This window comes from Mytilus edulis, chromosome 4, assembly GCF_963676685.1.
Source record: "Mytilus edulis chromosome 4, xbMytEdul2.2, whole genome shotgun sequence".
Classification (NCBI taxonomy): Eukaryota; Metazoa; Mollusca; class Bivalvia; order Mytilida; family Mytilidae; genus Mytilus; species Mytilus edulis.
The window spans coordinates 72477665-72504376 of record NC_092347.1 but is presented as its reverse complement, the minus strand read 5'-3'; the positions used below and the strand labels follow the sequence as shown (position 1 = coordinate 72504376).

The following is a 26712-nucleotide window of genomic DNA, read 5'->3' as shown; positions in this document are numbered from 1 at the left end:
ATCAAGAGTTTCAAATGGTGAAGTTGAAATCATCCCTTCGTAAATTTCACAGATGCCATCATGAGTTGGTTGACCGTTATAGAATAACTGTTTCACAGATGATATCGGATATGTTCATTATGTCGTTACTACAACCCATTCCCTTTTCAAGATATTACCTACTAAATTATACTATTTGTCGGGTTTGTTATAACGTTAGCAACACGACGCAGGTGCAACATATGGAGCAGGATATGAATATCCTTACGAAACACCTGCCATCACCCGCAACTTTTGGTGGGGTTCCTGTTGCTAAGTCTTTAGTTTTTCATGTTGTGTGTTGTGTTCTATTATTTGCCAAATATTGGACACGTCGTGTTGTTCATGATAATACAAACACCAGGTGATAAGTCTAATTTCATAGGTGGAGAGGTTGTTTGAATTCTTTTTAGAGTAATTGAATTATGTATCGGCTGTCATCTGTGAAACAGATATTCAATAACGGTCAACCAACTAAACATGGCATCCAATTTCAATTCCAACTTAACCACTTGGAACTTTTGGTTTAATAACTTCTTCTGAAGAACAACTCTCTATAAAAAAAATCATGATAGAAAATGCAGCTTCTGGTGGCATATTCTTATGTAGAAAATGATGGATTAAACCTGGTTTTATTTTTTACTATTTGAAAGCTGAAATTATCTCCTTTATCTTAAAGTTGTGTTCACAACTTTCCCTTATTGTCAATTTCTAGGTGTAAGTTGAAATATGGGACAGACTTAGCTGTATCCTTTAAATTTGTGCATGTCTGTAAGAGGAAGTAGGTCAAACTTTGGGCTCTCCGAAAAATATTGAACAAATTCTTAAATATATTTAAATAAAAAAACATTTAAATTATCAAATTTGACAGTTGCTACCGCCAAATAAATCATGTGACCATTAAAAACGTAAAACCGGAAGTAAATAAACTATCACGTTCTATCCAAAACCAAACAGGCTTACCCAAGAGACAGCTACATTGCACCGTTGAGTCGCCCAAGGGACGAAGATTAACTCTGTAAGTCTACCTGTATTAAAATCCTTCTATTTTCTATCTTTTTATCAAATATCTCAAACTATACTTGCAACAGTCCTTCTAACTTGCATTGGAAAATCGTTAAATTTAGATATGCATACTAACTGCAACACTGTGACAATGGCAAACAAAACACATGTACAGCTCAACAGTGAAGCTCCAGATCGATCTTGGTCAGTAACTTTGTCACCTCAAGAATCAAGTAAGTCAAACATTTCTACACTTATGCTTAACATACAGGCAACGAAATCATTGATTAAATATGACAAACTAGTACTTATGTACTTGTGTGGTCTGCTACTTACCAACTCATATGCCCCTGAATCAAACCCAGGGCCACGTACACCAAAATATCCTTGCGGAACATGCAATCGTGAAGTCACATGGAAAACTGAAACTGTCTGCTATGACAGCTGCGAACAGTGGTATCACATCAACTGCCAACAAATAAATCGCTTCAAGTACGAAATATTAGGAAAGAGTAACATCTCATGGGAATGCATCAACTGTGGCATGCCAAATTTTTCCACAACCTCTTTCAACACCACAATTGAGACATCAAACATTTTTTTTTTTCAGAATTAGACATAAGTAATGAGCCAAATGGTGTGGATAACATCGGCCCACCAACTTTAACATCTTCAACCTTACCAAAAAACAGGGTAAATACAGAAATATAAAAACAAACCGAATTCAGGTAAAACACCACTGAGAACACTTACCATTAATTGTCAGTGTATGAAAAAAAATTAAAAAAAAAATTGAACAAATGATTAAATCTTGTGAGCCAGACATAATTTACGGCACAGAAACATGGCTCTCAAATACGATATCACCATCAAAGTACACCGTATACAACAAAAATAGAAAAGACGGATATGGAGGAGTACTACTATCAGTATCAAACAATTACATATCATCACAAGTAAATGAATTTGACACAGATTGTGAAATAATTTGGGCTATAATAAAACACTATACTTAGGTGTGTATAGACCACCTTCAGATAAAGGGGAATCATAAGAAAACATGGGGATCTCTCTTAATACTGAATGCAAGAAAACAAATGCAAACATATGGCTGAGTGGTGACTACAATCTAGGCCACATAAACTGGGAAAAACACTTGGTATTACAAATACAAACCTGATCCAGCACTACACCAACAACTGCTTAATATTCTGGATGATAATAACCTAACACAAGTAATTAAAAAGAACACCAGAAATGATAGAACTTAAGATTTAATGTGCATGACATATTCATCCTTTGTGAACAGGGTTGAGACCCTCCCATCAATTAGAGGAAGCGACCATGACATTGTCTTTTGTGAAATCAACTTTGCTATACAAACACAAAAACAACAACCACATAAAGCACTAATATACAAAAAACGCAAACTGGGAGAACATAAAGAAAGATCTCATCCTTACACATGATTATTTTAAAGCAAACAAGACAAATATGACTGTCGATGATCTATGGACCACCTTTAAACCAAAACGTCAGAGACCATCAACAAAAATATACCAACTAAAGTAATTGGGAAAAATTCAAAATTACCATGGGTAAATAGAGACCTGAAAAGACTCATAAGAAAGAAAAACAAACTCTATAAAAAGAAAAATAATGATTCAAATTGCAAAAATTAATACAAAGAGATAAAGACCAAATTTCAAAAAGAGATAAAGACCAAACTTCAAAAAGAGATAAGAAAAGCATACTGGGCATACATCGAAAATATGATCTTTGAAATCGATATAAAAGAACCAGACCAGCATTGATTCAACAAATAACCTAAAAAGCTGTACTCATATATAACAATCCAAAGAAAGGAAAATACTGGCATTGTATCTTTAAGAAGCGAAGGCACTCTCCATACAAACCCCTCTGAAAAAGCAAACATAATAAACCAGCAATTTCAATCTGCTTTCACATCAGAAACATACATAGAAATACCAACGGAAGAAGCTACTACATACCCTAAAATTGAACAAATTAACATCAGTCGGGAAGGTGAACACAAACTCGTAAAAAACATAAACACCAATAAAGCTACAGGACCAGATACTATCGCTGGCAAAATACTGAGGGAAAACATCGAAATAACCTCAGACATAATTAGACTGGAACAATGCAAACGTTACACCAGTATATAAAAAGGAGACAAACATCATTCTGGTAATTATAGAACAATCTCACGAACCTGCATCTCATGTAAATTACTTGAAAATATACTAGCTAGCAACATGATGAAACACCTCGAATCGAATAATATACTTTATGAACTACAACACGGATTTAGAGCAAAAAGCTCATGCGAATCTCAAGCAATATCTCTTGTACACCAACAGCTCAAAACAACAATAAAAATATACAAACTGACTTAGTAATTATGGATTTTGCCAAATAAAATTGAGAATGGAAATGGGGAATGTGTCAAAGAGACAACAACCCGACCAAATAAAAAACAACAGCAGAGGGTCACCAACAGGTCTTCAATGTAGCGAGAAATTCCCGCACCCGGAGGCGTCCTTCAGCTGGCCCCTAAACAAATATATACTAGTCCAGTGATAATGAACGCCAAACTAATTTCCAAATTGTACACAAGAAACTAAAATTAAAATAATACAAGACTAACAAAGGCCAGAGGCTCCTGACTTGGGACAGGCGCAAAAATGCGGCGGGGTTAAACAAGTTTGTGAGATCTCAACCCTCCCCCTATACCTCTAACCAATGTAGAAAAGTAAACGCATAACAATACGCATTAAAATTCAGTTCAAGAGAAGTCCGAGTCTGATGTCAGAAGATGTAACCAAAGAAAATAAACAAAATGACAATAATACATAATTAACAACAGACTACTAGCATAGAGCTTGATGTTTTATCAACTATCCATGTGTTTGTGGGAGTCGCATTCATGATCCCTTGACATCATATGAATTTTAACACTGTATGCTTTATGAAATACCGGAGACTTAAGCAATAACAAATTATCGAAGAGAATACCACTCATCAACCCCACAACAAAAACTTAAATTAGAATAATAACAACAAAATGACATCAGCATTAACATTTACATCACCTACAAAGTCGCTCATTGGTTAAATGCAAATTTGGTACTATGCCTTGATATAGAAAATCGGAAAATGACGTGTATATCTACTCGTTCTAACTGTAAAAAACTCTTTTTTTCTAACAAGGTGTTTGTAATATTTGGTAATATCACGGCGAGAAACATACAATTTGAAAGTTCAGAATACGACCATTTATTGTACTAGATTGTTTTCAAATAAATGTTTTTATCTTTTTGCATTTAAGCTTTTGTATATATGTTCAAATGCCGATTTCCTTTTAATGAAGGCGGATTTAAAAGGAAAAGTAATTTTTGTTGAAACTTATGCCTCAACGCCATCACTAACGTTATTTAAAACTTCTAATAACTAACACATTATATACATTGCTTGATAAATGAATAAAGGATTCACAAATCTTTGGAGCTCCAAATATACCCCCATGAAGGATAATGACAGTTGTTATCCATTTGTTTGATGTATTTTAGCTTTTGATTTTGTCAGTAATAGAAACAATATTGCTGGGTCTTCTAAGTTCGCAAAGAAACCTATTTGAAAGTAAGTGACACTAATTGTATCAGCAATCAAAGCCTTGCTTCATAGTTATTGGGAAACTACTCATTTCATCATTCAAAAGAGAAGTAAAAGATTATAGAGGAACTCATACATCGAAAATAAACTAACAATGCCATGGCTAAAAAAGAAAAAGACAAACGGACAAACAATAGTACACAAAACACAACATAAAACATCGAGAAGCTAAGCAACACGAACCCCACTAGAATACTGCTCGTGTTGCTCAAGTTAATACAAACCAGTTATAGCCGATTTCATTGAGTGTGAAGCCAAAGGTAATATATTTGGTTAGCTTGCTTGTTAGCTGAACCATGTAGTCATTGTTAGGTCAGGTAAACAACCATAAGAGTAGACTAGTCCAGCAGATAACCAATCTATCTGTCTATTGGACTAGGCTACCTCGAAAGAAGGGTAGTTCACCTGACATAACAATTACTTCACGATTAAGCTATGGAGTAAGATGATTTTAAACATTTCTTTCAATGCTGGTGTTACAGATTCTATGTATTTCTTAATGTTCTGTTGTGAGTGCAAACTCATCAAGAATTATTTGAGTGATACCTTGCATTCTCTATTTCAGTTTTGGTAAATAGTTCTTGAACACATGTGCCATCTGTTAAGGTCTTCTGTATATTTTGTGGAATTATACACAAATTCAGATAAATACAGTCATTCTGGATAACGGTACACTGATATGAAAAGAGTACAGCACTACTTTGACTTGACCGTCAGAATTGAACAAGTGTTTAACATACTAGCCAACAAGGTGCCAGCCATGTATGAGTTCTATCAAGGACATAACAAAGAATAGCTGCATCCATTTAAGGTCGACTTGGAATGAGAGTGATGCTAGCGTCATTAAATGATGTCTAGGTATTTCAATCATACATGGTCCTGGGTAATCTCTGACATCCCAATGAAACATCACAAAGAATACATTTGTTCGTATAAAAGCAATTCAACAAATACATTTACAGAATGTTTTTATTAAAAGTGAAACGCTAAACATTTAGTTTAAAACTATGTTGCATAGTTATAATTTCAAAGGAATCCCATATCAACGAAACCTCAGGTAAAAGTAATTGCTAGAAACCTTTGAATAAATATTATCATTCAAATTCAGCTGCAAGGCAAATACAATATTTCTTTCTATGTTGTATCACTATATTTTCAGTCCTAAAACCTGTTTTACACTTTTTTCTTCCACATATTATCTATCTTGTGAATTGAATGTATACACGTCGTTTCCGTTTTTTTCGGTAAAAGATTAAAAAATCAAATTCCCAAGATCAGATTAAAGTTTCTTAACGAACAATACAGTATCACTGAAAGACTGAAAATAAAAAAACAAAAATACTAGTTTTTTGTAAAACAAAAAGAAGACTATTTGCATTGATTTGGTTAAATGAAAAACTGTTGTTTCATTTCCAGCAGTTTTAAACCATATTAAGAGCCAATCCGCCAGAAAACCATGCAATAATCAGAAAATCGTCCAAATCGACAATCACAACTTGACAAATTTTTATACATCATCTTAATCCTTGACATAAAGTAAAACAATTTGGCCACTTAATTTCCCCAAGAATCGTATCTAGTTTTAGTAACAGACTCATTTGCATAATTCTGTAAATTCAAAATAAAACCAAGGAAAAATACAACTTTTCATGCCTTTTAAGATATACCCAGAAGCATATTAAATGGGGTAGTTGGGTTTTTGGAGTAATGTCAGCTGGAATCCATCCATTTTACTATGTTATGGTCAATACAAATTAAAATTTAAACAATTTGGCACATTGCCAGGAGCACGGACACAAAGGCTGGATTTTTCATACATGAATTTACATAATTTTAACTTGCTACTAACTTGCAAGACCCATTCCGGATATGTTTGCAACTTATATTGGTTTTAATTATGGTGTATTTTTTATATTAAAACAAAATATTAAGCTTGGCAAATGACTATAACATGTTAATTTATGCCTTTGAAGAATGGTGATTTTAGTCCCAAATTGACACATTTTGATTTTGATTTTATTTAAATTCTAAATACAATTGTAATTTAATGGCTCATAAATCATTTGAAAAAGTAAAATAAATTTTTCTAAAAAATTTAATAAGACGTTTTTGTACTGCAAGTGCAAAAATCAATAAATTGTCTGAAACCAGGGAGTCCATCTTTTATGCTCTTCAATTGACTTATCTCCCTTGAGTAAAATCTCAAATGTATGTGTCCGAAGCGCTATTCTGAATTTACCTTCCTCAATTACGTTCAACCCCCAAAAAATATGTTAGCCTAGGATTTATAAGTCCGAAACATTTGAAGAGCTGGAGTTCATACAATTCCAAAATACAAAATCCATCAAAGGTCAACTTCATTTTTTAAATTTTTTTTAGAATTTAAAAACAGACATTTTTTAGACAGTTTGTTATAAATCATGTCAGTACGAACAGTTTGACTTCTGAGTTACTTATAGCCTCGGGGACTGATATCCACATGCAGAGATATCGACCTAGAGTTGTAATATAAATTAAAACAACACGTTATAAATGTCATGCTTTTCAGGATTTCTCTTCATCAGGAATGCTGAAAGGTAAATATGTGAAAGCCTAAGATTTATAAGGATTGAATAAATTGAAGAGCTATATGACTAAAGAGTTCTAAGCACTATCTAAAACAATAGCAAATAGCTTAGTATTATTTGTATAACCATAAAAAGTAATATGCTATGAACTTTTTTTTTAAAGACTCTTGTTTTAGGAATGGCAGCATGCATTTAACGAGCTCGACTTGTTTCAGTGTCTAGGGCACCATACTCAGGATAAAACAATACAAAGAAGTGCGGAAGTACAAACAGGAATTGATTATTGTAAATAATTGTAGATAGAAAGTGAAAGTAGGTATTCAAGTAAACTTGATAAAAGTATCAAATACAAGGTGATTACCATGGCAATTAAAACGTTGCTGAAAGTATTTTTTCTTAAATTTATAAACCAAGTTGATAAAAAAAAAGTCCCAAAACATTGCAAAGGGATATTCAAACTAAAAGGTCGAAAATAAACTCACTAGGCGATTGCAAAAACGAAAATAGACCAAACGATAAACAATGTGATACAAAACACAACATGTATTAGATAAAATACAAAGGTAACAAAGAAACAGGCCGGTAACAACCGTTGCCGGATAGTTTTTCTGCACGAGTAGTCAGGTCAAGGTCCGAGGCGATAGCCGAGGACCTTGACCTGACTACAAGTGCAGAAAAACTATTCGGATGGTTGTAACCGGCCTGTTTCTTTTGTTACTTTTGTTTTTTATCTGACTTGTACGACGATTCAAGTAATAATACTTTAAGCAAGACTAAACATTTGCGAAACTTGGATAGCCATAAAGCAATTTCATTTTAAAATACACAGGCTGTGATCTTTATTTTTGATGAAAAAATGCAGGGTGAGCCATTCAATCCCCCCCAAATCGCAAAAAGCGCGCGTTGGTTGCCAAAAACATGAATTTAATATGCAGTGGGGGGGGTCCCGGGGGTTGGAACAACCCTTTTTTGAAGATCAATTCATTTAAATGGGGACATGAAGTTGGACCCCGCCCCCCCCTGTTTTGTTCTGGATTTAGAAATGGATCCGCCACTGATATAAATTCGATAACAATATAAAGGTATCAAAAGAATGAATTTCTTACTTCATTAGTGAATGAAATATTTATGAAAAAAAATGGATTTTGTCTTAATATTATATATATTCAGGAATATACTTTGATTTGTTTTTAATTCATGCTCGTCTCTAGATCTGCAAGTGTTGATCGGGATTAAACACGTGTTACTATATGATCCAATCGCAGCTTACCGCCCAAAATTGATGACATAAGTTGAATGATTTTCTTCTAGATTTGCTGCTTATTTGGACGTTTATTACATGAACACTTTTTGTTTATAGGATCAATCGTGCATTGGTGAGTTGATAGGGATTTTATCTTTTGATATTAGATTTGATTTTTATTTACTTATTTCCTGTCTTATTTTTATTGAAATGTTCACGTCAGTATCATCCTTTCTTTACTTTCAGCATTGTCCAAAATACTATTCATGTCCATATATTGAAGAAAACATTTATTGACCGAATATTTTGCTTCATAAAGGGGCGGTATGTTCTTTTTTGAGTATATTAACTATTTACTTTTCAACGCCATCACCCAAATGTTTTTGTTTAAATTAGCACCAGGGGCGGATCCAGTCATTTTAAAAAGGGGGGTTCCAACTATATGTCCCCATTCAAATGCATTGATCGGCCAACAAAAAAGGGGGGTTCCAACCCCCGGACCCCCTTCCCCCCCTGGATCCGCCAATGAGCACTATTAACGGTTTTTGGCATCTGCTTGACCATAATATTTTTTTTCTCATAAAATTTGGGATCAAAATATCAATTTTAGGAGAAAAACATACCCCCCACTATTGAAGTTAAATGTCTAATCCCTTAGTGTACTGGTGTAAATAGTATTTAACTGGAAATGTTTGAAAAAAAATATTGATGCTAACGTAAATATTTTGTTCAATAAAAAGACAGGAAATAAGTCGGTGAACCAAAAAGTTCAAATCTAATTGAAAGTAAAAGGGCCCATGAACTCACTTATCATGCACGAGTGATTCTATTCATAAAAAGTGTCCGTGTAACAACTAAAAAGAGTCCGTGTATCGTCTAAAAAGAGTCCGTGTAACACCCGTTAATGTACTGTTTTTCTATAGCTCTGCGGGGGGCAAAGTCGTACAAAGAACAGTAATCAAAAGATTTAACAAATCCAACAAAAATCCGGGGATGCCCCAGCTGGGCAGGCATAGCATATCCACTAGTAGCAGTTGTCGTGTTGATCATACAGTGCAAATGCGGTGATAAAGGCAAGTTCGGTAGTTCATATTAGGGGAAAAGCTGACATGATTGTATTTATGTGAAACAGATATTTCAAAACTGTCTACAAACTCGTGTTGGCGCTCGTAAAATGTGAAAGGGATGATTTCTACTTCTACACATGAAAAACAACAGTTCATTGAATGATCCTTGATAACAAAAGAAGTGAGGAGACTGATAATTTCAGTGAATATTTCTAAGTACAAGGACCATTATTCTTCACAAAGTTCATCAGACCAGAACAAAACTCGAACTTGATCTGTTAACTTGTCATGATAGAATTATATACCATTCATCAAATCAATATCTTCAAGTCTGACGAAAAAATGTGTGGATAACTGATTATTTGAGTGAATTATCTAAATCCGAGGACCGTTACTCTGCACAAAAGCGTAAGACCGAAACAAAATGCAAATTTGATCTAAAACTTGTCATGATGAAACTATTTACCAAATATCATACATATATTAGCATGTTTTGTACCTTCTCTTATATATTGATTTCCAAATTTTTTCATTATAACCATGGGGATTACCAAGTGTTATTATCTTATCTGTTGTCCAGTTTCTGTTTAAAAGACGGCCGTTTGTGTTTTTTGCGCCAATCTTTATTCCCTCAAAACCCGAGGCCTTTTCATATTTGTCTCATAATTCTAAAGTTTCTAATAGAAATTTCATTTTCATTAAATCAGTGTGTATCATATGCTTGATCTAACACATATTGATACATAAATGTGATTTTTTTTTGTATTTCCGGATAATTTGATTGAAGCATCATTCAACAGATACCGAACACCAAGGCAAGTAGAAAAAAGAAAAATTGACAAAATTGACAAAATTTACCAATGACACAAATGACATCATCTAAACTACTTCAATTTGTGATGCTCTCAAATTGCAACTATCATTTTCAATTTTATTTACAGGATTGGTACACCAATTTCGGCATCAATAAAACTACTAGCGTTTGTAAGACTCTGAAACTATTCATTCTAGAACAACAAGATTTGTATGAAAATGCATTTTTTTCATGAGTGGAATACATTTATAGCGCTCCATTTTCATTAAACTGTTATTTGTTACATTATTTGTTACATTATTACCTATTGTTTGTGTCTGTTTTTTTTTTGTTTTTTTTGTTCATGCATCATTATCAATATTATATAATTTGATGCGACTGTCGTACAAGTGAGAGGTGTAGCGCTATAAAATCAGGTTCAATCCACCATTTTCTACATTTGCAAATGCCTGTACCAAGTCAGGAGTACGACAGTTGTTGTCCATTCGTTTTTTTATGTGTTTTGACATTTGATTTTGCCATGTGATTAGGGACTTTCCAATTTGATTTTTCCTCGGAGTTCAGTATTTTTGTGATTTTACTTTTTACCCATGAAGAACAATTAATCAAACGTTTTAGAAAAAACATAAGTTGAATCACTTCTTACGTAGAGAACAAAGACCATGTAAAAAAACATTAAAGAAAAAAAGAAACCTACATTTATTTATCAATCTATTTATGTTCGGGTTTCAGTCTTTTAGATATGAATTGAAAAACTTCCAAAGAGTGCCCCACTTCTACATGTCTAAATCTAATTGATATATTACAACTACGCACCCAATGAAATTTCATAACCCAGTTTGTATGATATGGACAGCTTGTTTTCATGAACTATAAGATATAATGGGGGGGGGGGGGGGGGGAGTATGAAATTTGGCAACAACGAAAATGTACATTTTATCCTTGGTTATACGTTGTCACCTAGGTCAATTAACTACATTAACGTAAGTGTCTATATACTTTAATGAATTGATAAGAATCAATATAAATCGTTTTTTCCTTAGTTTTCCCGAAGAAGAATCTCAAATTGTCAATTATTCTCCGAACAGACTTTTAAACTCTCCAAAGATGTTTTATATATACTTCAAACAACAAAACGTCAACGAGGATAGTGTCAATTACAAGATCAATCAAAAGATGTTTTATACACCGTGTATCATCGTACAACGGATATAGGTACTAACAGTGGCGTAGCTAGGTCATTTTTACGTGTACGCCCGAACCTCGGTGGCCTGAATGCCCAAAAGGTTCCAGGCCAAAAAAATAAATACTGGAAGTTGATAAGCAGGGACAAGCCTCCGGAAGTTTTAGAGTAATAGAGAATGTCATAAAATTCCTGTCATTGAAAACTCACCAAAACAACATTTTTTAGATTCAATATAATTTATTTTTTTTATGTTTAATCTATTTTTGTGTTTAAAATCTATTTAGAATGAATCTAATGACGGTCATTGGTTTAATTTGGAGTAAACGTCCAAACCAGTTACCTTAAACTATGATTAAAGGGAGCCGTGGATAACCTTCAATCATTACCGAAGCAGTATGCGTGGTCTTTCATTTAGAATTATTTTACTTTATGAAAACAAGATGGATCAATCGCAGAAAAGTGTTTTCATCTGAAATTGAACCTAGCAAAGCGATGGCTTCTGCATCTGTCGATCTGATGTAACAACGTAACTAGATCTTACAAGTATTTGAAAGCTTGCAATATGTTACTAAACGGTGACCAGATCGTCTGACTTAAATCGCACTAAAACTAAAATAGAAACGGGAAAAATGGCTTCTGAAATTAACCATGAAAAAAAAAACTTCAAGGAAGTTTAAGTGAATTCGACGAAGGTTTAAGTAATTGTTATGTAATAAATTTTAACGTCAGACTGTAAAGGCAAAAAAAAAAAAATACGGGAAAACTCATCATATATATATAATTTCGTCATTATGCTCTGGATACTCGTTTGAGCATAAACAGTTTTTGTCCAGCTACCGTAAAATTTCACAAATGTTTGACAAAATTATTTATATCTTAAAACTAAAACTACGTAATGAACCTGCATGTACATAGTTATAATATTGGCACTGCCGACGAAATTTATGATCAAAATAGCTCGCTTTCGCGACATAAATGTCAATGGCTCGACAAAAAATGAAAGTCACATATCCATAGGCGGATCCAGGGGCCCCCCCTTAGGTCAGTCAACGGGCCCCCCTCCCTTAGGAAAAGTTCTGGATCCGCCACTGAATCGAATCTTAGCTCATAATGAATTGCTTAAAAAAATAAGGAGAGAGAGTATAGAACGGTAGATTTAGAATTTGACAAAAATAATATGAAACTAATTTTCGTCACTTTTATTCGCAATTACAAGCCATTGAAGAAAGAATTAAAATGTTGATGTACTGTTAACCAATTCCTTTATTTTTATTTATATGAAAATATTTTTTTTAACCAAATTCAAGTGTACGCCCGGGCGTTTTGACGTAAACGTAGCTACGCGTATGGCATTTTGAGATATTATCAGAAAACTGAAAAAAACACCAATTTATTGAATAAAAACCCATTACCCAGAAACTTAAAATCTAAAATTTATAAAAAAAAAAACAAAAAGGGAGCTCACGTCAATAGATTTAAACAATTTCCCAAAGTTTAATGCAAATTGGTTATAAAGTTTTTGAGTTAATGTCCGACATGTTGACATCAGACAGACAACAGTATACCATGATACGTTCCGTTAACGAGCGTATAAAAATATTATAAGATATTGAGTAGTAATTTAAACACATTCTAGATACATAAATTAATACTAAAAACATAGTCATAGAAAATGGAATGCATTACAAAGGATTATATCCGTAATAAGAAATACTGATTTGACAAAGACCATATTATTTTAATATTTCATTTACTGTTATCTGTTTTTGTCCATTTTAATTCCTTGTTATCTGTGATGAGCCAAATCAATTTGCTGTTTTGCTGTTATTGGGACCCCCCTTGCCCCCCTCATAGGGGTATTTGCATACACGTGTGTGTACGACTACCAGTCTACTTGTCTCAGAGTACGTAAGCAAGCCGTTCCCGAGCGGTATAGCCTTACTTGATTTTCCACGTGGTACTGCATAAGAGTAAATCTTTGTGGGCATAGACCGACGTGAAATAGAGCTGTTGAGCAATCAAGATGAGACTATTCCTCGTTGAGGTACGTAGGTACCCTAACTACTCAGAAATTTTTAGGGAAACGATATTATGTTTGGCCAAAAGAAAATATCATAGCCCAAAACGAAATATGTAACGTTATGTTGCCTGCCCGAGTTGCATATTGAGTAACCCCAAAATTTGAAGATGTTGTGCCTGATGAAGCCTTGTGTCTTGTTAAAATTAAAGTTAGTCTAGAGAAAAATTTAATGTCAATATAAAATACCTTAACCACAATATTGAGATCAACGTGAGAAGAAAAGACACAAGGCTAGGATCGAGGACAAGTTACAAAGTATAACCGATTGCAATAAAAACGTTTTTCTGCATTGTATCTTGTTATTTAATCTTTTCAAGTGCGGATTTAATATCCAATTTAGAAGTTAATGTAACGTTTAAAACAATCTGATTTCCAACGTCCCAGTGTTTGTATCATGCTGTCCTCAATTACTTGAGAACTAGCACTTGTGGCCGCACCTGATCGAAAAGAATGTCCGCTATAATCCTTGTCACAATATCCTAATGCTATGAGTATTGTTTTCAGCTTGCTTATAAAATAGTTCCGGGAAAGTGGTTTTCCGGTTTCTTCAACGAAAAACGAATCATTGTGCTTTGCGTTTAGGTTTAGTCTTACACTCATCAGCTGGGATAGCAATTTATACGGACAAACGACGCCCTCTATCTTGAACAAGGAAATTATAATACCTTGTCGGAATATATCTGTCTTTGTAGCTTTTAAATTTACAGTTACTTTGCATTCTGAAACGAAATTTATGTCAGAAACGCATAAATTTGAATCTGGATCAAACACAGTTCTACATGTAAACTCATTGCATCTAAGGACACCATAAAATGCCAGAACACACGCTGTTTGAAATGTTAAATCCATATCATGATTGAAAAATCCACATTGCAAACAAGTTACTATTTCCTGTAAAATTTTAAACGTTATTGGTAACTTTTGTCGTAATGGCTTACTCTCAGATTTTTTAACTCCATTTAACACATTTTGCAAGCGTTGGTATGTATGACCAAATATATCACAAAGGGGATTCACATTTTCAAAATTAACTACATGAAAACGAACTCCAGCGAGATATAATTTGATTGTTGAATATTTCACTTTTAATACTGATTGGCAATGTGCCACGAAATAGATCAATAAATCTTCCGAAACTTTAGACATATTGAAGCTCCTTGGAAGAATCCAGTGATATGATCGCCACAAAATTGAATAAAACATTTATATCCTGTTGAATAAACATTGCGGGTATTCACATTGATACTTTTAATCCATAAGCTGTCGACTGCTTGATCTAACTCCGCAGAATTTCGGAATGAGGAGGGCAGGTGCATGGATTTGGCAAAGCGGCCGGAGCCAATTGTCGAAACCAGTGGCGTAGCTAGGTCATTTTTACGTGTACGCCCGAACCTCGGTGGCCTGAATGCCCAAAAGGTTCCAGGCCAAAAAAATAAATACTGGAAGTTGATAAGCAGGGACAAGCCTCCGGAAGTTTTAGAGTAATAGAGAATGTCATAAAATTCCTGTCATTGAAAACTCACCAAAACAACATTTTTTAGATTCAATATAATTTATTTTTTTTATGTTTAATCTATTTTTGTGTTTAAAATCTATTTAGAATGAATCTAATGACGGTCATTGGTTTAATTTGGAGTAAACGTCCAAACCAGTTACCTTAAACTATGATTAAAGGGAGCCGTGGATAACCTTCAATCATTACCGAAGCAGTATGCGTGGTCTTTCATTTAGAATTATTTTACTTTATGAAAACAAGATGGATCAATCGCAGAAAAGTGTTTTCATCTGAAATTGAACCTAGCAAAGCGATGGCTTCTGCATCTGTCGATCTGATGTAACAACGTAACTAGATCTTACAAGTATTTGAAAGCTTGCAATATGTTACTAAACGGTGACCAGATCGTCTGACTTAAATCGCACTAAAACTAAAATAGAAACGGGAAAAATGGCTTCTGAAATTAACCATGAAAAAAAAAACTTCAAGGAAGTTTAAGTGAATTCGACGAAGGTTTAAGTAATTGTTATGTAATAAATTTTAACGTCAGACTGTAAAGGCAAAAAAAAAAAAATACGGGAAAACTCATCATATATATATAATTTCGTCATTATGCTCTGGATACTCGTTTGAGCATAAACAGTTTTTGTCCAGCTACCGTAAAATTTCACAAATGTTTGACAAAATTATTTATATCTTAAAACTAAAACTACGTAATGAACCTGCATGTACATAGTTATAATATTGGCACTGCCGACGAAATTTATGATCAAAATAGCTCGCTTTCGCGACATAAATGTCAATGGCTCGACAAAAAATGAAAGTCACATATCCATAGGCGGATCCAGGGGCCCCCCCTTAGGTCAGTCAACGGGCCCCCCTCCCTTAGGAAAAGTTCTGGATCCGCCACTGAATCGAATCTTAGCTCATAATGAATTGCTTAAAAAAATAAGGAGAGAGAGTATAGAACGGTAGATTTAGAATTTGACAAAAATAATATGAAACTAATTTTCGTCACTTTTATTCGCAATTACAAGCCATTGAAGAAAGAATTAAAATGTTGATGTACTGTTAACCAATTCCTTTATTTTTATTTATATGAAAATATTTTTTTTAACCAAATTCAAGTGTACGCCCGGGCGTTTTGACGTAAACGTAGCTACGCGTATGGAAACCACTTCATCTGGTAACCAGAAAGAGCATCTGCTATGTTATTTTCTTTCCCTGGTACATGTGCAGCATGTACAACACAATTAAATTTAGCCGCACACCATGTTAAACGGCGTACAAGATTCATAATTACGTTACACTTTGAACGACCCTTATTAATAATGTACACACTAGACATATTATCACAATCAAAAAGAATGCGTTTAGTAGACCATTCATGCCCCCATAAAATAGCAGATATAACAATCGGATACAATTCTAAGTAAGCCATTGAGAAAGACTCCTCATCGGGCCGAATAAAATCGTCGGGCCAAATGCCTTGAAACCAACTTTTTCTAAAATAACCGCCGTATCCGATTGTTGATGAAGCATCCGTAAATAAATGAAAATCGGACGCATTAATAACGTTATCGCTGATAAAAAATGTTATCATATACTTAGACTAAATAACATATGATTTTTACCGTATGATAATAGCATTAAATTAAAGTATTTTCCATATTTTTCGAATTGGTGCTTAGCGGGCTGATATGAAAAGTTTATCACATGCTTCGATTGTTATCACATGCCTTTCCGTAACGTTATCACATGGCATTCCGGTGATACTCGGCAAATTCCGGAAAATACACCTCAATGCTACGTTTTCAGTGAAAAACATTACAAAGTAGTGTACAAAATAAATATTTGAATAGTGGAAAATATATTGTGTAAAATGATTAAATTAAATTAAAAAAAAATATTAAATAAATGCAGTTTTTAAGTTTTTCTGAAACATAATTTAGAAAGTTACTTTAAAAAAAGTTGACTTTTCCAAACAATGCTCATTATGTATGTTGTTGAATTATTTTTTGTCGATTCGTCAATATTTAAATGATTTTTTTTCCTCAGTTGAGGCAAATGATAGAAAGATTTCATATTGAATGTATCAAATTTTGGGTCCAACGTCCGTGAACTTTTTACTCTTTCAACTTCTTTTCGGGAACCACGTAGAAGGATCAATATATGAATCTGTTATTTTTCTCTACTGTTGAAGCATATGATAAAAAGATCATAACATGTCATTTTTCATATCGCATGTATTATCAGCCCTCGGTCAATATCAGCCCTCGAGCCATGCGGCTCTTGGGCTGATATTGACCCTAGGGCTGATAATACATGCGATATGAAAAATGCCATGTAATAATCTGATAATATACCATTCCACTGACTTAGGAATTTAAGGGGGCTCGCGGGTCTAAATGAAATTTTTTATTTAATATAGGATTTCGCTATATTTTTCTATAAATGAACTTTATCTTATCCTTAATAGAAAAATGAAATAAAAAAATGGGGTCACCGTTCATTTACGCTCACAATCTACCTTTCAAAGAAGCATACATTTTTGTTAATGTCCTTTTTTTCTGTTGAACTAATAGGAGAAATAGCGGTAATATTGAAATAAAAAAAAGAACTTAATTACAGAAATCGCTTAAATTTTACAATTATTTAGTGTATGTACAGCTTATTCGAAAACAACAATAAAAAATATAGGTCACCGATGAGTTAAAAAAAGATATTTCAACTTTAATGCCAAAAAATGGCATTTTTGCACCAAAGGGAGATAATTTAGAGCTTTTGCAATGAAATCGACATTTTAAAAGTCACCTGGGGTCAACACGAATTAATTTTTTGGAATGATTTTTGTACCATATGATAAAGTAACAACTACTAAAGGTAATTTATAAAATTTGTAATGTAAAATAAAAGTTTATTTTTTTTCTAAAAATCTTATACCCGCGAGCCTCCTTAAACCACATTGCCATGTCATCTCTACATCCCTTTGTAATTGTAACGTGATGATAAAGTTCTTTAACGGAGTGTGCTAATGTCAGTAAGTACGACACAAACGATATCCCTGGTATAATTACTTTACATGCATAATTGAGATGACCCAATAAACTTAAAATTTCACGCTTAGTACATGAACGTCTATTAAGATAGCTGTTTAAAATATCTTTAATTCGAACAAGCTTCTCATCAGGTAATTTAGCAATCATATGCACTGAATCAAGAATTATGCCGAGATATTCTAATGAAGTAGATGGACCAACTGTTTTATGAGCGCTGAGAGGAATCTTTAAACTATTAAATACATATAACATTGTGTTCATATTCCTTGTAGTATTTACGTAAGGATTGTTAATCAGGAGAAAATCGTCTAACAAATGTAACACGTGCCGCAAACCGTAATTATTTTGTAAGATCCAACATCTTGCAACTGATAATGTATCGAATATCTTGGAAATTGAACGGCAACCAAATGCTAAACGAGTATAAAAATAGTACATGTCATTCCATTTTAATCCATAAAATCGCCATAAAGAATTATGTACGGGTATTAATTTGAATGCATCGGTTACGTCACACTTACATAATTGACTTTTAATTCCTAATGACTTAATTATATTTATAGCGTCGTCAATTCTTACATAGGTTAATGCATAGTGTTCCTTATTTATTAAATCATTGATGATGTGATGCTCATTTTGTTGTGAGAAGCCGAAAGGTCTAGAATTAATCGCTTCTTTTTTTTTTAATATTTTCCTTCAACAATACCTATCGGACTGATTCTATAAGTATCAAACGGAGGTTTTGTAAATGGTCCAATAAGGTATCCTTTACGAAGTTCGTCATCTACCAGTTTCGTAACATCATCGGGAAATTTCTTGGTAGACAACAAATTCTTACATTCCAAAGATTTACTTGGTAGTACGTTTATGCCTGTGTCAAAACCATATCGAAGTCCATTAATTAAATTAAAAACAAAATTTTTATCTGGATAATGTGTAAGTTCAACTTAAAGTTGATCGATATCAATAGGCGTAGACACTAGTCAATTCTTAGCCTGCGCTTGTTCTTGTGACGGCCTACTGTTCGGAGTAGAACCACTAGATGATCTAGTATTGACATGGGCGAATGAACATTTTGTCCCCTTGAAACATTTTCCTGATAAGAAATTGTTACACACTTCCCGACCACGAAAGAAAAGAACAAGGCGTCCTCGTATATCTGTATTGGAATCATCACGATCGTTACTCCCAACTTGTACATTCTGAAAATGAGTTTGATTATAAGTTGGTTTGGATCGATTATTCGATTGACAAAAGCTTGGTAACGTTTGACAAACAGCTGTGAGATGCCCAAGACTACCGCATGTTTCACATTCCTTAATAATTTGTCCACTTGTGATGGATGAATAGAGTTTTTCGTCTCTGATGGACAAATCTACAACTTTACCGTGGGTCAGTTTGATAGCAGCTACCTTATTTGCGAAAGCCTTGTGATACTCGTAGAAAACGGGACCTTTATATCTTGCAGAGATATCAATGACATCTTGAATATACATATCGAATTCGATACGTCGGTCTTGCTTTTCACAATTAATATTTTTGTAAATATTAAAAGCTTCTAGAAATTCTTGAATAGACAAGTTTCTTTGAAGGCGGGGATCGCGATGTTTGATTAACAGAACGGACCCGTCAGATTCATCAACGGTTTTATAATCTTCTATGTTTTCTTGATTGTTAAGCAGAGTAGCCAGATTAATGTACTTGCCTTCTAAAATCTGCTTCCGAACGTTCGGTGCCACTGCTTGAACATGCGGAAACATGCCTGAGGAAACCTTGGCAGTGTGATAAGATCCTGTATCATGATGTACTCCATTATTTATATCACTAACGACTGCAGGTTGACTAATGATATTTGATTCTCGAACTAAAAGCGACTGAATTAAAGTTCCTTGATTTTGAACAGTTTGCTCCACGTTGTTTAAACTGGTGGTAAGTTGAGTTAATGCTGGAATTTCGGGCATAACTGTATTATCCTGCCCTGAATTCTCACTTAATAGTTCCAATAACTGCTCTTTGGTGAAAATTGATGGAGACCTGATGCCTTGCTTCCTTAGTTTTTCTTTAACTTCGACAAATGTCAATTCTGTATTACTGGAATTTTGTACAACTGGTGTGTCACTTTTCTTACTTTTCTTACTGGAAACACGCTTTTTTCGAACTGGCGGCATTTTAAGGAAGTTGTGAAATAACCAAAAAATATTAATTTGAATTTTGCACTGTTATACTGCTACTTAAAGAGGGACGAAAGATAACAAGGGGACAGTCAAACTCATAAATCTAAAACAAACTGACAACGCCATGGCTAAAAATGAAAAAGACAAACAGAAAAACAATAGTACACATGACACAACATGGAAAACTAAAGAATAAACAACACGAACCCCATACTTATTAATGCAACTGACTGAATAAACCTGACAAAGATTGAAAAATTAACACGTGCACCAAGTTCATGAGACGGTTAAGAAAACATTCCCATCTCTACCACAGACATCATAAATCTAGTAATAAAATGTGTATCGTCCACCTAAATAAATAATGATTTTAACAGAAGCCGAGTCGGACAGAACATGAAACATTAATATAAACATCAATTAAAAATTTCTAACTAAATATAAAACATAGGTAATGATCATTTCAACAGATGAAATGAAATAGCACTGACATAGTTTTTGAAGGATAACTAGTTTTTCTTCTGCTTCAGGTACAATCTAATACTTATATATCTTTAGATTTTTTTTATTTTAAAACGCAACACAATGTTATATAAATCCTCTTTTTGAATTTATTTTTTTTTTAAATATAAAACTCTCTGTATGAATATTGGAATTCAGATCATTCAACATTAAATGCTTACTTTTTATTGATAAATTTAAATGTATTGTGTTTCTCCGAAAACAATCCTTTGCTTTATATATCAGCAGTCTGGCATTGTGTTTTTTTTTAAAGAAAAAAAAACATTTACCTCAAATGTAAGGTATATAAATTAATCAAATATCATTTCATGACGTTCTACATATACTAGGACAGTAACTTCATAATTGCACACGGAAATCATTTTTTTTTTTTTTTAACAACATGATATATTTATTCATCAAATATGCTTGTTACATTGTTACACCAAGAAACCAAGCTTTTCTTGATGCATCCTGTAATATTCCACCGATTGCCCAGGTTAGCAATCAGCTGCTGGTATATATGTATATATTATAATAATATGTATAAATTTCTTGAAATACAATTATACAACATTTTAATACATTATGTTTTATTCTATCAATCGTCTAAACTTCTTTTTAGTGACTTTAGTAATGGATTAAGTTTCATTGTTCTGTTTTCGTTGTATCTTTTTATGTATTCTCGAACAAAAATTTGATAAACATTTACCTTTGTCAATTTCTGATTAGATACATAATATGATTTGTATATGGAAAAACCTAAGATTGTTAGGAAATAATTCAGACCAAAATAATTTTTGTCAAAAATTTTATATCCAAAGACTAATTGCTTTAATGATACTCTAAAATTTAAATTTGATTTTATCATTAACTCATGAATACTTTTCCAAAATTTTTCTAAAAATCGACAAGAAATAAAAAAGTGGTTGTAATCTTCTTCTTCGTTACATACATTACATAGATTGTCATTCGTCTGTTTCCATTTAAACAATAATTGTTTTGTTGGTAATATGAATTGTAAAAGTTTCCATCTATATATTTTTAACTTATTTTCTTCTAAATAATGAAACATGAAAACATATAGTTGGTTAATACTAAGGTTTTCATTAGTTTGTAAAATACGCATCCATTTGCTTACACCAATTGATGGTTCAGTTTTATCTTTACAAATTGACTTATATAATATATTTGTTGAAAAATTTGAAGCCTCAATGTAATTACCTTTCCAGATTAGTTTCTGTCTAGGAATATTTACAATACTTTTAATAGAACTCTCAGACTGTAACATCTGAAGCCAGTCTTTTGGAATGGCTTTTTTTAAAATATTTATTTCTGCAATCCAATTAATCTTGCATTCTAATTTATCCAAAATAAAATGTTGAGATATATTGCCAGTGTCGTCTATAATATCATTGACAAATATCAAGTTACTCTTAATCCAATTTTCAAAAATAATAGTTTTATTTTTAAAATTAATCTGTTTGTTCCCCCAAATTACCTGTTTCCTTACTTCTGTGAAGTTGGTAGGTTTTTTTGTTTGTCCACCGCCTGATATTACCCAACATTTAAATACTTCTCTATAAAATTCAGGGATATGTTTGATATAGTTGAGAATTTTCTTCTTTTCAAAATTCATCTTAAAAATTAACCAATTAATACCAACCACGCTGAGATATTTTAATGGAATCAACTTCCAGTTTGAAATATCATTACTAATTAGTTTACTTACCCAAGATGCTTTTAGAGACATAAAATAACTTTGTATGTCGATCATTTGTAACCCCCCTTCTTCGTTTGACTTTATCATGGTATTTCTTTTAACCTTATCTGGTTTACCATCCCAGATGTATTTATAACATTTACTTTCTATGTCTTTTCTGAATTTCTCCGGAACTGTACAGGCACTTGCCAAAAATGTAAAAAGTGGTAAAACTAATGTTTTTATAATAAGAATTTTCCCGATTAAAGTTAAATTACGTTTCCCCCATAAATGAAATAGTTTATTCATTTTCTCAATTTTATTCTCCCAGTTTAATTTTTCACATTCTTCTCTGTTATGACCAAAATATATTCCCAATGCTTTGACTGGTTAGTTTGTCCAATTAATCCCAGCTACCTTATCTTTACTATTTTTCAGTTTTCCTATCCATATACCCTCTGTTTTATTTTTATTCAAAGTTAACCCAGAAAATGATCCAAAAATTTCTATTTCATTCATAGCAGCTTTGATTTCTTTCTTATTACTGAGAAATAAAGTAGTATCATCAGCTAATTGTGAAATTTTAATTCTGTGATTTTTATTATCTAGTTTAACTACGAACCCTTTGATATCTCTGTTTTTTCGAAGTCTTAAAGCCATGATCTCCACGGATAAAACGAAAAGAAGAGCTGATAAGGGACACCCCTGCCTTATTCCTCTTGAGTTATGAAATATTTCTGAAATCCATCCATTATTAATAACACAAGTTTGTAACCCAGTATATAATGTTTTTACCCAGTTTATAAAAGATTCATTAAATCCAAAATGTTTCAAAGTGATTAACATAAAATCCCTTCTAAAGAATCAAAAGCTTTAGTAAAATCTACAAAAACTATTGCCCCTTCAATCGAATATGCATCCGCATAATCAATAATATCTTGAATTTGTCTCAAATTAAAACCAATAAATCTGTTTTTAATATATCCTGTTTGATCTTCATTAATAATTTTTGGTAGTATCTTTTTTAAACGTTGCGCTAGAACAAATGACAATAGTTTTAAATCTACATTTAGTAAGGAAATTGGCCTATAATTATCTAATAATAAATGATCCCCCTTTTTGAATAATAATGTCAAAATACTAGTACGTTGTGAGTGTGATAGACTTCCTTTTTCATTACCAGTGTTTAAAACTTTGACTAGAAAATATCTTATTTTTTCCCAAAACATCTGATAAAATTCAACTGTTAGACCATCTAGCCCTGGTGCTTTATTTAATTTCATTGTATTAATAGCTGAAGTACATTCTTCAATTGTTACTTCTCCGTCACAAACTGATTTGTCAACATTATTTGAATTATTTTCTAATTCAGTTTCACAAATATAATTTTCGACTAAATCTTTTTTTTGACATTTAGAACTGTACAGTTTTTCATAGTATTGCTTAATTTTTGTTAATAAATCGGCCTGGTCTGTTGTTATATTTCCATTCTCGTCACTTAGTTTATTTATCGACTTTTTTACCTGTCTTTGTTTTTCTAAACCTAAAAAATATGCATTATTTTTTTCCCCATATTCAACCCATTTCTCCCTTGACCTAACCTGTGCGCCTCTAGCTTTCTGTTCGTATATCTTACCTATTTTTAGTTCTAAATCTTTTATTTCTTCATCTAAATATGCATCTTCCTGTGGTAATGCATCTCTTAACTTATTTTTCTCTTCCAGGTTTTTTTCTAGTTCCCGACTTAATTCTCTGTTTGCCTTTGCTTTATTCTTACAATATGCTATGCTTACCTCCCTTATTTCTACTTTTAAAACGTCCCACAATAATTGACAATCGATATTATTATTTCCATTTGTATATTTATGAATAAGATTACTGATTATCTCTTTGTATTTTTCCTCTTTTAAAATAGAGTTGTTAATCTTCCAATATCCCTTACCTCTTTCTGACACACCAGTCCTAATACTTAAGAAAACGCTTTGATGATCAGTAGAATTAATTACAGCTGGTTTAATTTTACAATTTTCTACTAATGACTTAAAATCTGAGCCAATTAGTATCATGTCTATTCTACTTGCCTGAGTTTTATCTCTCCTCCGCCATGTATATTGTTCAACGTTTGGATTCAAACATCTCCAGATATCGATTAGTTTGTTTGATTTTAACATTAATTTCAAACTATTTACTGGTTTTGAAATCTGGTTATTTGGTCGTGTTGTTTTTATACGACCGCAAATTTTGAAAAAATTTTCGTCGTATATTGCTATCACGTTGGCGTCGGCGTCGTCGTCGTCGTCGTCGTCCGGCGTCCGAATACTTTTAGTTTTCGCACTCTAACTTTAGTAAAAGTGAATAGAAATCTATGAAATTTTAACACAAGGTTTATGACCATAAAAGGAAGGTTGGTATTGATTTTGGGAGTTTTGGTCCCAACATTTTAGGAATAAGGGGCCAAAAAGGGCCCAAATAAGCATTTTCTTGGTTTTCGCACCATAACTTTAGTTTAAGTTAATAGAAATCTATGAAATTTTGACACAAGGTTTATGACCACAAAAGAAAGATTGGGATTGATTTTGGGAGTTTTGGTTTCAATAGTTTAGGAATAAGAAGCCAATAAAGGGCCCAAATAAGCATTTTTCTTGGTTTTTGCACAATAACCTTAGGTTAAGTAAATGGAAATCTATGAAATTTAAACACAATGTTTATGACCACAAAAGGAAGGTTGGTATTGATTTTGGGAGTTTAGGACCCAACAGATTAGGAATTAGGGGCCAAAAAGGGACCCAAATAAGCATTTTTCTTGGTTTTCGCACTATAATGTTAGTATAAGTAAATACAAATCTATGAAATTTAAACACAAGGCTTATGACCATAAAAGGAAGGTTGGTATTGATTTTGGGAGTTTTGGTCCCAACAGTTTAGGAAAAAGGGGCCCAAAGGGTCCAAAATTAAACTTTGTTTGATTTCATCAAAATTGAATAATTGGGGTTCTTTGATATGCCGAATCTAACTGTATATGTAGATTCTCAACTTTTGGTCCCGTTTTCAAATTGGTCTACATTAAGGTCCAAAGGGTCCAAAATTAAACTTAGTTTGATTTTGACAAAAAATGAATCGGTTGGGTTCTTTGATATGTTGAATCTAAAAATGTACTTAGATTCTTGATTATTGAAGTTTTTTTGGTCCAGTTTTCAAATTGGTCTACATTAAGGTCCAAAGGGTCCAAAATTAAACTTTGTTTGATTTCATCAAAAATTGAATCCTTGGGGTTCTTTGATATGCCAAATCTAACTGTGTATGTAGATTCTTCATTTTTGGTCCTGTTTTCAAATTTCAAATTCTACATTAAAGTCCAAAGGGTCCAGTTTGATTTTAACAAAAATTGAATTCTTGGGCCTCTTTGATATGCTGAATCTAAACATGTACTTAGATTTTTGATTATGGGCCCAGTTTTTAAGTTGGTCCAAATCAGGATCTAAAATTATTATATTAAGTATTGTGCAATAGCAAGTCTTTTCAATTGCACAGTATTGTGCAATGGCAAGAAATATCTAATTGCACAATATTGTGAAATAGCAAATTTTTTTTTAATTAGAGTTATCTTTCTTTGTCCAGAATAGTAAGCAAGAAATATCCTATTTGTGCAATAGCAAGATTTTTTTTAATTGGAGTTATCTTTCTTTGTCCAGAATCAACTTAAATCTTTGTTATATACAATATACAATGTATATACACTTTTTACTACCAACTGATAAATTTAAATAATCTTTACCATTCAGTGATAACAAGCAGTTTTTTTGGAAAGTTTGCTATAGCTTGCTATTGCTACTTTCCTTAGGCGTCGGCCTCAACTTCCGGTGAGACAGACTATCCCAATGTTCTGCTCCAAGATAATGTAGTACTATAGTGCTAGTGTTCGACTTCTGATTCTTGGATACTTTGAGTTGCTACTCTTTTGAAAAGATTACAGCTTGAATAAAATAAGGAATGAATGTTCAACGACAATCCAGATGAATTTAGCTTCATATTGAAAATAAGTATCACAAACACTACTTTGCGGATCGGCCATTGGCTGAAGAGAAAATCAAAGAAATCTACGCGA

At 32.8% G+C, this 26712-nt stretch overlaps 1 long non-coding RNA gene across 2 annotated transcripts in view; it reads right to left on the bottom strand.

Moving 5' to 3' along the window:
• Positions 1-26712, bottom strand: part of LOC139520451 (uncharacterized) — a 70853-nt gene that overhangs the window by 24005 nt on the left and 20136 nt on the right. The gene's annotated exons all lie outside the window — the stretch shown is intronic.